The sequence below is a fragment of the Myotis daubentonii genome, chromosome 7, assembly GCF_963259705.1.
Source record: "Myotis daubentonii chromosome 7, mMyoDau2.1, whole genome shotgun sequence".
In the NCBI taxonomy this organism is placed as follows: Eukaryota; Metazoa; Chordata; class Mammalia; order Chiroptera; family Vespertilionidae; genus Myotis; species Myotis daubentonii.
This window is the reverse complement of record NC_081846.1, coordinates 17,888,672-17,902,089: the sequence shown is the minus strand read 5'-3', so window position 1 is coordinate 17,902,089 and position 13,418 is coordinate 17,888,672. Positions and strand designations below refer to the sequence as shown.

The following is a 13,418-nucleotide window of genomic DNA, read 5'->3' as shown; positions in this document are numbered from 1 at the left end:
TGGCTAATAATTTTTATGTTTCTTTTCTCCTATTTCATTTATTTTTTATTCTTTTAATTTTTGAGACTTTTTAAAAATGTTCAATGATCCTTTGATGTTTGTTTGTGTGAAGTTCATTAATATGAAATATTATCCCTGATTTTTATTCCTACCTCTTACCCCATAATTAGTCCGTCAATGAGTTCTATTGCCTCACCTCCATACTATATCCAAAATCCCACTACTTTTCATGCTATTCACTGCTATGATCGTGGTACTAGCCATCATGTCTTGCATTGATACCCCCCGAAATTCCTAAATCATCTCCCTTTTTCTGACCGTGCCCCTTTACAAACACCTCTTTATATAACAGGACAGTTCTCACCTCTCCTCTTTGCAAACTTGTGTTGGTTTAATGAGGATCCTGAGTTTTTTCCAGAGTTGTTTTTGCTGTAAGGTGCTATAATATGTTTTGTTAAAGTTATAATATATAGTAAGTGTCTAATGAATGTTGAGATAATCTTAGAGATTGAGTTTCTTCATTATCTAACCAAGAAAATCTTTGTTTTCTAACTAAGTAATATTGTTGTATTTTTGATACTAGAAAACAACTTCTTCACCTTTATTTCTAAAATATAAGGTATATTTTAAAAACAAATTTTTATTTACTTATGAAATTTTGAAAATTTGCTACCTGTGAATCAGTGAATGTGAGTTGGGTGATATGCTTTAGATTCTTAGATGTGTGGGTTATTTTACATAATTACATTTTTTAAAAGTTCATTAGCATTTTATTTTATTATTTTTAAGTATATTTTTATTGATTTCAGAGAAGAAGGGAGAGGGAGAGATAGAAACATTAATGATGAGAATGATTGATCAGCTACCTCCTTTACGGCCCCTACTGGTGATTGAGCCTGCAACCTGGGCCAGTTCCCTAACCAGGAATCAAACTGTGACCACTTGGTTCATAGATCAAGGCTCAATCACTGAGCCCCCCTGGCTGGCCTCACTGGCATTTTAAAATTGACTTGTCATTGTTCTTTGTGAAATAAAGACCACCTTTTCCTATTAAACCTAAGATTTCTACTAGAGCAGTTTGTTGTTTTTCGTAGTTTTTTAAATTTTTTTTTGATATTTTGAACTAACAAGAAAGGAAAGTAGAAAAAGAAAGAAAAAAAAAAGAAAGAAGGAAGAAATAAAAGGAGGAAAGGAAAAAGGATAATAGGAGAAAGGAAGAAAAAAACCTAATGAATGCAAACATTCCCATCACCAAAATTAGAGAAAAAGATTAAACTTTACTAGTAGTAATACTTTTCTTAGCATTGTTACCATAAGAATTGCAATAACCATTTATTGAACACTCTTTATATGCTTCGTCCAGAAAATTTTTCCTTTCTCTTTTAACAGCCATACTATAAGATGTTAAGTCATTTGCACTCGGTCCCCCAACTAGTAGGTGGCATTGCCAAAACATGAACCCAAGTCTTCTAATCTGATGTTCTGACACTATCTGACACTCATTTACAGTATATCTTATCCTATCTAATAATAGACAAACATGGTAATTGACCGTACCTTCACTACGCCCCCATTGGCTAATCGGTGTGATATGCAAATTAACCGCCAACAAAGATGGCGGCTAATTTGCATACTGAAGGCAGGGCGGGACACCGGGAGCCACCATCCAGGCCCCCGTGTATGACCCCAGGAGCTACCGGAAAGCTGGGCCGCAGGCAAGGCAGCCCCTGGGGACCCAGGAGCCGTCTTGCCTGCGGTCCGTGATCTTGATCGTGATCGTGATCGGAAAGCCGGGCCACAGGCAAAGCGTCACCCCGGGACCCAGGAGCCCCCTTGCCTGCAGCCCGTGATCGTGATCATGATTGGAAAGCTGGGCCACATACAAGGTGGCTTCCTGGAACCCAGGAGCCCATTGGCAAGGTCTGCAGGTGAAGAAGCGATCAAACTTTGAGGGGAGGGTGGGGGGCAGAAGGAGCTACAGGAGTAGCTCTGGCCAGAGACTGAAGACTCCCGCTGGAGCGAGGAGCAAAGACTGAAGGCTCCAGCCGCAGCGAAGACTGTGTCCAGAGCGCAGATGGAAGGTGGTGGCCAGAGTGAAGGTCTGGGTCCTGGGTGCCAGAGGAAAACTGGTGCTGGCAGCCAGGGGAAAGAAGGCCTATTGTACGAATCTTAAAAATATTAAAAAATTAAAAATTAATGAAATATTAATTGAAATGTATCTGCACTACATGAAAAATATCCAAATTGCTTCTAGCATAATTTATTGTGCTAAAATTTACCAGGGTTCAATTAAAAAATATCTTAATTCTAAATGATATAATAGAAAATATATAATAGTGCAGTTATAAGCACTTCTCTGAAAATAAAAATTTAAAGAAGTGAATTTAAAGAAGGGATTAGCCAAAGAAAATATATGCACAACCCATGGACACAGACAACAATATGGTGATGGCCAGAGAGAAGTGGGGGGCAAGAGCTGAGTAGAGGGGGCTAAAGGGGGGAAATAGGGACATTCTATATCCTATCTAATAAAAAAGAAACGTGATAATTAGCCGTGCCTCCGCTACCCTTCCCATTGGCTAATCAGGGCGATATGCAAATTAACTGCCAGCCAAAATGGCAGCCGGCAGCCAGGCAGCTTGAAGCGAACATGAGGCTTGCTTGCTTCAGTGTTGGAGAAATCCAACATTCCCCGCCTGCCACTGCTGGCCTCTGAGCTTTCAGTTTGAAACATTGTTACAAATAGGGAAGCTAAACAAAACCCCAGAAACCTGCTTTCAGCCAGCCGGGATCTCAGAGCTGGAGTTGAAACAGTGTTTTGATTATAGAACCCAAACAAACCAGATACCTGCTTTCAGCAGCAGAGGCCTCAGAGATGGAGCCCAGCTTCAGAGCTAAAGCTGGCCCAGAATAAAAAAAAAAGAAAAAAAGGAGCGGTTGGGAGCTTCAGTCACCCGCCAGCCTGAAAACGGCCCTCAGCCCCTCACCCAGACTGGCCAGGCACCCCAGTGGGGACCCCCATCCTGAAGGGGGTGTGACCAGCTGCAAACAGCCATCATCGCCTCATCCAGGCGGGCCAGGCACCCAAGTGGGACCCCCAACCTGAAGGGGGTGTGACCAGCTGCAAATAGCCATCATCCCCTCATCCAGGCGGGCCAGGCACCCAAGCGGGACCCCCACCCTGATCCAGGACACCCTTCAGGGCAAACCAGCCGGCCCCCACCCATGCAACAGGCCTCTATCCTATATAGTAAAAGGATGATATGCCTCCCAGCACCGGGATCAGCGGAGCCGCGAGGCCTCCCGGCACCGGGATCAGCGTGACAGGGGGCAGCGCCCAAACCCCCTGATTGCCCTGCGGCTCTGTGTGTGACAGGGGGCGGGGCCACAACCTCCCTATCAGCCCTGCTCTGTTCGTGACAGGGGAAGGCGCCCCAACCCCCTAATCAGTCCTGCTCTGTGCCTGATAGGGGGGAGCTCCCCAACCTCCTGATCGCCCTGCGGCTCTGTGTGTGACAGGGTGCAACGCCCCAACCCTCTGATCGGCCCTGCTCTGTGTGTGACGGGGTAGAGCCATAACCTCCCCATCGGCCCTGCCCTGAGTGTGACAGGGTGCGGTGCCCCAACCCCCAAATCAGCCCTACCCTGAGCGTGACTGAGGGTGGCATCGCAACCTCCCAATCCGCCCTACTCTGTGCATGACAGGGGGCGGCACCCCAACTCCCCAATCGGCCCTGCTCTGAGCCGGACTAGGAGCTGCACCTAGGGATTGGGCCCGCCCTCTGCCACCTGGGAGCAGGCCTAAGCCAGCAGGTCGTTATCTCCTGAGGGGTCCCAGACTGTGAGAGGGCACAGGCCGGGCTGAGGGACTCTCCCTCCCCCCCGAGTGCACAAATTTTTGTACACCGGGCCTCTAGTAATAATAATAAAAGGCTAATATGCACATTGACTAAATGGCAGAATGGCCGGCTGCTATGATGTGCACTGGCCACCAGGGGGCAGACGCTCAATGCAGGAGCTTTCCCCGGGTGGTCAGTGCACTTCTATATGGGGAGTTCCACTCAGCCAGAAGCTGGCTCATGGCTGGCCAGCACAGTGGTGGTGGCAGGAGCCTCTCCCACCTCCGTGGCAGCACTAAGAATGTCCAACTAATGGTTTAGACCCGATCCCTTGGGGGCCTAAGCCTTTAGTCGGACATCCCCCAAGGGCTCCCTGGCTGCCAGAAGGATGTCTGACTGCAAGCTTAGGCCTGATCCCCGGGGGAGTGGGCCTACGTTGACAGGTGGACATCCCCCAAGGGGTCCTGGACTGTAAATGGGCGCAGGCCAGGCTGAGGGAACCCCCCCCCCCGCCCCAAGTGCACAAATTTTTGTGCACTGGGCCTCTAGTCATCAAATAATGAATAAAAATGCAAAAATATCCTTCAAGGTTGAGTTAAGCTACTGGAAATATTTGTGGTTATAGTTTTTGTTTCCTCCATTGAAAAATAGATTGTGTTTCACAGTTTTAAATCACAACAATTCCATTAGCATTCAGCTTCTGCTGTGAGAGGGTTTGGATCTTTGCCATAAAATGCCCTTTAAAGTGAAATCTGGCCCAGTTGTAGCCTAGGAGCAATAGTGGGGCAGGATTGATCCACTAAAATGAAACTGCCAGACGTGAGTGGTCTAGCAACCATAATGCATTATGCTGACTACATGGATTCCAAAGTTCTTTTTAATGCCTATAAAGCACTAATTTTTCATGTTCAGAGATGTTCACAAATAGTTTACCTAATTTCTTTCCCTTATTTTGGAAGCATGCAATAATACCAGATTATAAACCACAGCTAGAAAAAGATGCTTATTTCACATCCCCCAATTCTCCACCCAATCCAAATTTACAGGAAGTGTAGGTAGGGGATACATAGCCTGAACTGTAGCTTACAGAATTACCAACATTTTATGTCTCTCTATTAAGGGGGAGTTGTAAACACTCAGAGCTCAGTGAAGTTTTTCTCATCATAGATACTAAAGTTACTCTCTGTCTCTGGGACTGTGGTGGAATGTAGAAGGGGGAAAAAAAACAACTCTCCTATATCATAAAAGCCTAATATGCTAAGTGTCCAACTGTTCCTTTGACCATTCAACCAGTCGCTATGACGCAAACTGACCTCCAGGGGGCAGTTGCTCCAACCAGTAGGTTAGCTTACTGCTGGGGTCTAGCTGATCAGGACTAGGCAAGATAGGCTGGACATGCCCTGGAGCCCTCCTGTGGTCCCTCCCTGGCCCCAATCGTGCACTGGTGGGGTCCTTCAGCCTGGCCCATGCCCTCTCGCAATCTGAGACCCCTCAAGGGATGTTGGCAAGCCAGTTTCGGCCCTATCCCTGCAGGCCATGCAGAGGGACCCCACCAGTGCACAAATCTGTGCACCAGGCCTCTAGTAAATAATACTATCAGAAAAGTATTAAACATTTAGCTGAAGGAATAGATATAGTAAGTTTTAGTATTCATATTATATGCAGCCAAGAAAAGTTTGTCAATGAGTTTCTGGTTGAAACTGAAGAGAAGAAAAGGTAAATGCTTAAATATAACAAAGAATAAAATGTAAATAAAAATAACTGCAGAGTGTTTATTATTAACCAGGAGTAAAAATAGTATCTAACTTGTAGGGCTGATGTGAGGACCAAATGAGATGATAATGTGAAAGGCTAGGCTCAAAAAAAGTCTTCAATAATTGTGGGATATTGTATGAAATAGTAAATTTCCTTCCATATACTTTTAATTATAGTAACAAAATTGTTCAGAGCTTTCATAAGTTCACTTAAGACCTTGGTGCCTGGCTTGAATTTTTCCAGAAGGTATTGATTTTTCTCAACCATAAGTTTTTCAATGCAAGTAGTTTTCATGTACCAAGTCTGCAGAGCCAATGTGGACAATGCATTCAGGGTCTTCCGTGGACCCTAAGAGAAAACTCTAGATGAGTTGACTGAGAGGGCCTTGGAGGGAACTTTCCCTTAGACCTTGGGGAGGGTGAAAGAAAGGGAGAGCTGGGCTATGCAATGCTGAGTTCTGCTCAGATTCCAGCCTTCAGCCTAAAAGAGTTCATCTGCCTGCCCCTGTGAGGCTTAAACTCATTTACAGAGCTGCAGGGGGTGCCTAGGGGATCTCTATATTTACAGAAAGCACAGTTAGCAGCTCCTTTTTGGACCCAGTCCAATCCATTCTTAGTTTTGTATCCTAATCTCTTTAAGATGCATTTTCTGTTATCCCTGATTGATGGACTGCTTAAGCAAGAAGATCTGGCATTGAGGTAGTCTGGGTTTTTCTCTCTCTATTTCTCACCCTCCATGCCCCACCAAACCTGTTCATTCTTCATCCTGAATATATAGGCATCCCTCTACTTTCCCTCCTCACTCCCATGACCCAGGTGTAGACACTGAACATCAACCCCTGGGACTATTGGGGGGGGGGGCATGTTACTGTCTCTTTTCTTCTTTTCTCTTATTTTTCAAAGCTTTCTAGAACAAAGAGCAACCAGAAGTAATCTTTATTAAAGGTAAGTTGGCATTTCACTTCTCTGTTCAGTGTTCCTTGGGAGCTACCCCTTAACCTATAGGACATATTTTGCAATCCTTCTTGTGGTCTTCAAGGATCTCAATGATGTCTCCCACCAACTGTCCCATTCAGGAGGTTGGATCTTTAACTTCCAGCCATCTACCAGTGAATCAGGTGTAGTTCCCTAAACTACCCATGCTCTCTACCCTCTGAATTTATACCTGCCTTCTACTCTACTTAAGTCCCTCTCCTCTTCCTTCTGCATTCCCATAAAACTCTTGCTTTTCTCAAGGCTGTGTGTGTGTGTGTGTGTGTGTGTGTGTGTGTGTGTGTGTGTGTGACCTTCCTGACACTGAAAGTCTTTAATTAATTTACTCATTCATTTATGATTTTGTTCAATATTTACTGAGCCTCTAACATGCATGAGCCCTTAAATGCTCTTTCTGTTGTTCCCACTGAAATTTCCTACTTGTTTATAGCAGCACTCACAATTGTGCTGAAATTATCTTTGTTTTTCTACCTCTTTCTATAAATAGTAGCAGATCCTAAAAGACAATGGCTATGTCTTTTAATTTAATTCCTACAGCATAAAACTGTATCTGGCACATAACAGGTACACACTCAAATAATTGTTAGATGAAGAAACTTAATTGGAAGAGCAGGAAAATTAAAGAGCTAATTGAATTATGGCAAGAAAATGAGGATCATTCTAACGGGAGTTACCTATACTGTGATCCTGCCTAGAACCAACCCATGTTCTCCTTGCACTGGGCAATCACACTGGGTAGTTGTTTTGTACGGCGCCCTTCCTTCCGGTTCTTCTCCTACTTTTGTGTGATATAGCTGTTCACGCTGAACGGGCATACTGTCCACTTACTACTCAAAAGAGTGAATGGGTAGGAACCCTTATTAGTATGACAAATTTATGATAAAATAATGTCAGGAGACATTGAACAATCGTGTACACACCCAAATAACTTTTTTAAAATCCCACCCAAAGATATGTTTTCCATTGATTTTTTTTAGAGCGAGTGTCGTGGAAGGAGGAATGGGGACAGAAGAGAAACATCAATGTGAGAGACATTGATTGGTTGTCTCCCACAAGCACCCAGACCAGGACCAGGGATCAAGCCTGAACCGAGGTATGTGCCCTTGACCAGGAATCGAACCTGAGGACTAGGTCAATCCTCTAACCACTGAAATAAACTGGCCAGGGCCCCAAAGAGCTTTTAAGAACTATATATCTCTTTCTCTTATAGGGAAAATAGCACTTCAGCTATTTTCTGCATCTAATACATAGGCAACTGGTTGCGATGGAGAGTAATTATTCTCCTGCTTAACTGGGTGCAGGAGATGGGCATGCTGATGGACATCGTGAAACATGTTATATAGTCCTGTTTCCAAAATATTCCCTTGATTTACTTTATTTTGAAGGAATTTCATGGAACACGGCAGCACATGTGTAACTTTACATGGTGATTCATTCATTGCTCAGCTATGGTTACGTACCTTTGTTTTTCTGGCAATATTGGTATAGTTCCAAACATGATTACTATACCATATTTTGAAGCTTTAACTCCAGAATGAATTTGAAAAATACTTGTAGTAGTATCTGATGCTATTTATATAATATACTAATATGTTCTTATTATGGCATCATGAGCAGTAAAAATATTGAATTCAATATGATTAAAGTGGATAAAGAAACAAAATTATTTTTTTTACCATCATACTATTTTTTTAAAACTTATTCTTTTTTTATATATATATATTTTTATTGATTTTTTTACAGAGAGGAAGGGAGAGAGATAGAGAGTTAGAAACATCGATGAGAGAGAAACATCGATCAGCCGCCTCCTGCACATCCCCCACTGGGGATGTGCTCGCAACCCAGGTACATGCCCTTGACCGGAATCGAACCTGGGACCCCTCAGTCCGCAGGCCGACGCTCCACCCACTGAGCCAAACCGGTTTCGGCACCATCATACTATTTTGCAACTCATTTTGGTTCCAGTTTCCCTTTGGGCTTAATATCAATAATCCCTCAGTCCATGACCATTTTGGAGTGCTCACTCTGTACCGGGCATGGTGTTAGGCACTCAAGGAGGTAGAAAGGATGTCAATAATTACTAATTTAGCACCATGGACCAAGTACCATGCCAGGGACATAGCATATGATGTCTCAGCCCTCTTTTAATCGAGGTATGATTGACACATTATATTAGTTTCAGGTACACAATGCAATGATTTGATATTTGTATATATTGTGAAATGATCACCACAATAAGTCTAGTTAACATCTGTCATCATACATAGTTACACACTTTTTTCTTGTGGTGAGAATTTTAAAAATCTACTTTCCTAGTAACTTTCAAATATGCAATACAGTATTGTAAACTATAGTCACCATGCTGTATATTAGATCCCATGACTCATTTATTTTATAACTGGACCCCCTTCACACATTTCTGTCATCCCTCACCCTTCATTTAACTCTTATAATAGGTGGCATTCTCTCTATTATAAGTAGCTAATATCTCTATGCCAAAAAAATGAAGAAACTCGTCCCTAAGAGGATTAAGAAAGATAAATAAGACCCATTTCTTTCTCTCAAAGGCCTTCTAATTCTACAATGAGAAACAATAACCTTGGGAGATCCTCAGAAAATGACATGCCTTCTAACCATTGCCATTCTCTTCTGAGCCAAATGAATTCCAGGGCCTCCAGGCAGAGCCTGCCTTCAGGTGCCTGTGAAGCTGGTACTGCCCGCACTCTGACAGGATGGAGGCCGGACTTCCACTCCTGAGGGCTGGTGGGGCTGGACACTGGCCTGGGAGTATACACTCTGAGCGGGAGCTGCAGGGTTGTGAGAACCCCTAAGATAAAAGTTGGTACCAACCTGCTTGAGTGAGTATGGTCTCGGGGGCCCTCATGCAACTGGGGAATTGTGACTGAGTCCTGGGGCCTAGAGGGGGTGTGAGGAGACTGGGCACTGAGAGTCCTGCCCCCCCCCCTTCTGCCACTCAAGGTATCCCAGTGGGAGAACAGCAGGCATTTTGGCTGCACTGTGGGCTGGCGGGGGCAGTGGTACTTGTGCTTTAGATGATGTATGGGACTCCAAAGCTTGCTGGGCCCCAGTGAGTAGACACATGGAACTGACAAAACACCAATAAGGACCCAGCTTCCAGGGATAAGAAGAATGAGAAAGCCTGGCCTGCATGGCTCAGTGGTTGAGTATTGACCTATGAACCAGGAGGTCACAGTTCGATTTCCGGTCAGGACACATGCCCTGGTTATAGGCTCGATCTCCAATGTGGGGCATGCAGGAAACAGCCAATCAATGATTCTCTCCCAGATAATTTTATCTTGGAGTGCATGTGAGGGTATACAACTTTGCATTTATATATTATTTATTTAAGAAATTAAGTTCTAAAGATTTTTGGGGTGTCCATGATATAATGTTAACTTGAAAATGATAATGTGTAGAATATGGTGCTATTCAATTTAAAAGTAACCAAGTCAAAGTGTGCACATGTGTTTGCATGTGAATGTGTGTGTATGGGGTATGTGTGTGAGTGGCGTATGTATGTATGTATTTGGACAGAGTAGAGAAAATTAAATGAGAGAAGAGATAAATTATTTTTGTAGTCTTCTTTCTTTTCCTTAACTTGTTACCAGTCATGTACTGCTTCTGTAATTTGGAAAACATCAACTTAATATAAAACAGTTTAACGCGCTAATGTCTATGTAATATAACATAGGAATGAGGTTTAATGTGGAATTGAGATTATACTTTGGGAGTAGTATTAACTCAATGCACTTTTATCCTCAGAAATTGCTAACTGCAGTTATGCAATGAGCACAGCGGACAACTCAGATCATGGGTCCTCCTTCTCACTGTAGGGACGAGCAGATGTCTCCGCAGTGACAGCAGCACTGGGCGCCTTGTGCAGTGAAGGAGGAGGAAATGGTGCAGACAAGTAATTCTTACAATAGGTTGAAAATCACCCCTTAGGGAGCATTTTGGAAAATGGAGGAGCTCTTTTGTCATTGTTGTCACATGATGCTCTGAGGTCACACTTTGTACTTAATGAGTAGAGCCCAGGGATTCCAGGCAGCTAAAATGAGTGGCCCGGTTCACTGAAATAAAGTCATATCCTAAGCCATGGACAGACATAGAAACTAGTTTAAAGTTATCTGAGCCTAGAACCTAACTCCATCGGACATAAAAACAGAAAGTAGTTTTGCCCAGTTTACTATGTACTATATTTTCCATAGTGTACTGTGGCATTAATTGTAAGAAAACCATACCTTGCTTCACTCACAAGTTTATTGAGATTTGGTCACTGTTTCAGAATATCCTCAACAGAGCACTCGTGGAGTTTAAGTCCCCAGTTCAGCATTCATGACAGTCACATGTAGGTACTTCTGCGTATAGATTTAACCATCAGACCAATCCAGTATGTCTTTCCCTATAGTTATGACAAAACATTCATTTTCATTGTGAATTACATAAAGAGCAAATTACTTTTGCTTTTTCTCTTTTTATTCCAACTGTAATAAATTGGAATTAATATTGATTTTTTGAAGTAATGCAAGGAGAGTCATATTATCTATGATTTTTCTTTCAGAATAGCAAAAGCAGTGACAAAAATTATTATTAAAAGGGGATATAGAGCCTGGCTGGTGTGGCGAAGTGGTTGAGTGTCAACCTATGAAGGAAGGAGTCATGGTTTGATTCCTGGTCAGGGCATATGCCCAGGTTGTGGGCTCGGTCCCCAATGAGGGGTGTGTAGGAGGCAGCCCACCAGTGATTCTCTCTCATCATTGATGTTTCTCTCTCCCTCTCTTTTCCTCTCTGAAGTCAATAATATATGTTGCTATAGAGTCTGGTAGGGGGAGAATGACTCTGAGCCATGGAATGTGAGAAGGGAGCAGAGAGTAAGGCAAGAAGCTGCCAGAGTCCTGGATTTCCTCACCTTCAGGGCTCACATTTTCAATGCAGCCATGGAAAGACCCACAGCTGGGGGAGCCTGGCATCGCCATGTCAGTGGCATGCACCCCTGGGTGTGTGGAGGGGAAGCTGCCAATACCTGGGATCATCCTCCCGCCCTCATGGCCCAGGAGCTGGGGAGCTGAAGTGGTGATAGGAGATGGGTAGGGCAGCCTAAGGTAGCACTTCTGCTTCTCTGTTTCCTACACCAGGAATGCAGAAGTTCCTACATTCCAGACTGGGGGGAAAACCAAGCTGCTGAGATGACTGATTCATATCAGAGGGCTCATCTGAGAACAAGAGGGGCATCAGACCAGGATGCTTAGACAGAGTCCAGTAGTGGGTACCACCTATCAGCCCAAGCCAAAGGCAGATGGGCCTACAAAACTCAACATTCACCAACCCAAGAACCAGAACAAATGAGTTACCCGGAAGCCAGAACCTGTGAAAAGGAAAACAATAGGACCAGGCACCCTTCTCTCCTCTGCCACAGGGTCACATGCATCTAAATGCCAAGAGGAAAACAGAGGCTAGGAATTTACCTGGACACAGGAAGTATTTACAGAAAAACACTGCTTCAAGGTGAAGGCCGGGCCTGAGCTTCCTGGACTGGGTTAAGTCTACTATTTTGCCAAGCTATCTAGTGGAAGATCAGAACAGTTATTAGGAAAATTCAAAGTCTGCCTTGTCTTTACTATTTAAGTGAAGTAAAAATGAAATTACAACCTGGTGATAAATATTCTAAGACATGTTCTTTTTCTTTTTTTGATACAGGGAAGATTTAGAAGCAGGAGGTGAAGGGAGAGTATCTCCAGGTTGGGAGGGAGCAGAGAAAGGGGAATTTCCAGACACAAGCCAAGTTTTTCCACTTGACAGTTTTGCCTTGGGCCTATCCTGTTTATCTTTACCTGGGCTCAGATAACTAGAAACTGAGGCCAAAGGCTTGTCTTTCCTCCTGCCTGACGGAGCAGAACCTGCTACGGAGAAAGGGGAAGAGAGAGGACACACTTTTGTGGAGGTGTTTTCTTTCCAAATTGGTCTGTATGATCTTTGCTTCCCAAATACAATTCTAAGAAGTGTATGGGTTTCTTTAATTTTTTCTCCTTTTACATTTCTTTACTATTTCACTTTCTGTTATCTCTTTTTTCTGTTTTCCTGCTCCAAGCATTCTTATTTTTATTGATTTTGGACCTTCACCACGACTGTGGGAAATGGAGAGAGTTTTAAGGGTGAGTCAATAAATTTAGTGCCAGGACAGAAGAAAGACATTTAACAGAGGGTATGGCCAACCTATTTGCCTACATTATCAATTTACTGTGCAAGAGATTTGGTTTAAGTTGTGAATAAAGATGTTGAATGATTTCAGGAAAGTATATGTCTACACAAGAATGTAGGCATTCAAAAGAAGGGTCTTCCTTAGTCATCCAGCAATGCTTTCTGCACTATAAATACTGTTAGCTGCTGGTGACATAGCAGTGAGAAGAAAAACACATAATACTCTTCCTACTCTCATGAGGCCTTAGTTTTATGTGGGGATGAGAAACATTAAACACACATAAATAATATTATGTATCAGGTATTAAGAACTCTGAAGAAAAATAAAACAGGTGAATGGATTAAACAGCGACTACCAAGGAGAGAGGGAGTGTAGCCATTTTTAAGTCCCCCTCCCCTGGAAGGGAACCTCTGAAAAGAGACCTAACTGAAGTGGAGAGCCAACCACTGTGATATTTAGAGGAGTGCCTTTGTCAACAGAGAGACCAGCAAGTAAGTACAAAGGCCCTGGGATAAAAAAGTGTAGTATATCTGGCATATTCTAGGAGATCAAGGAGTCTGTGTGTCTGAAGCAGAGTGACCTAAGACGGGAGTGGTGACTAAGTTACTCGGC

At 43.4% G+C, this 13,418-nt stretch overlaps 1 long non-coding RNA gene across 1 annotated transcript in view; it reads left to right on the top strand.

Moving 5' to 3' along the window:
- The window catches only part of LOC132237921 (uncharacterized), a 64,064-nt gene extending 53,572 nt beyond the window's left edge, over window positions 1–10,492 (top strand). Inside the window, exon 4 of the long non-coding RNA XR_009453694.1 lies at window positions 10,370–10,492. This is a non-coding gene — a long non-coding RNA (uncharacterized LOC132237921). The remainder of the gene's footprint in view (window positions 1–10,369) is intronic.
- Window positions 10,493–13,418: the final 2,926 nt, after the last annotated feature.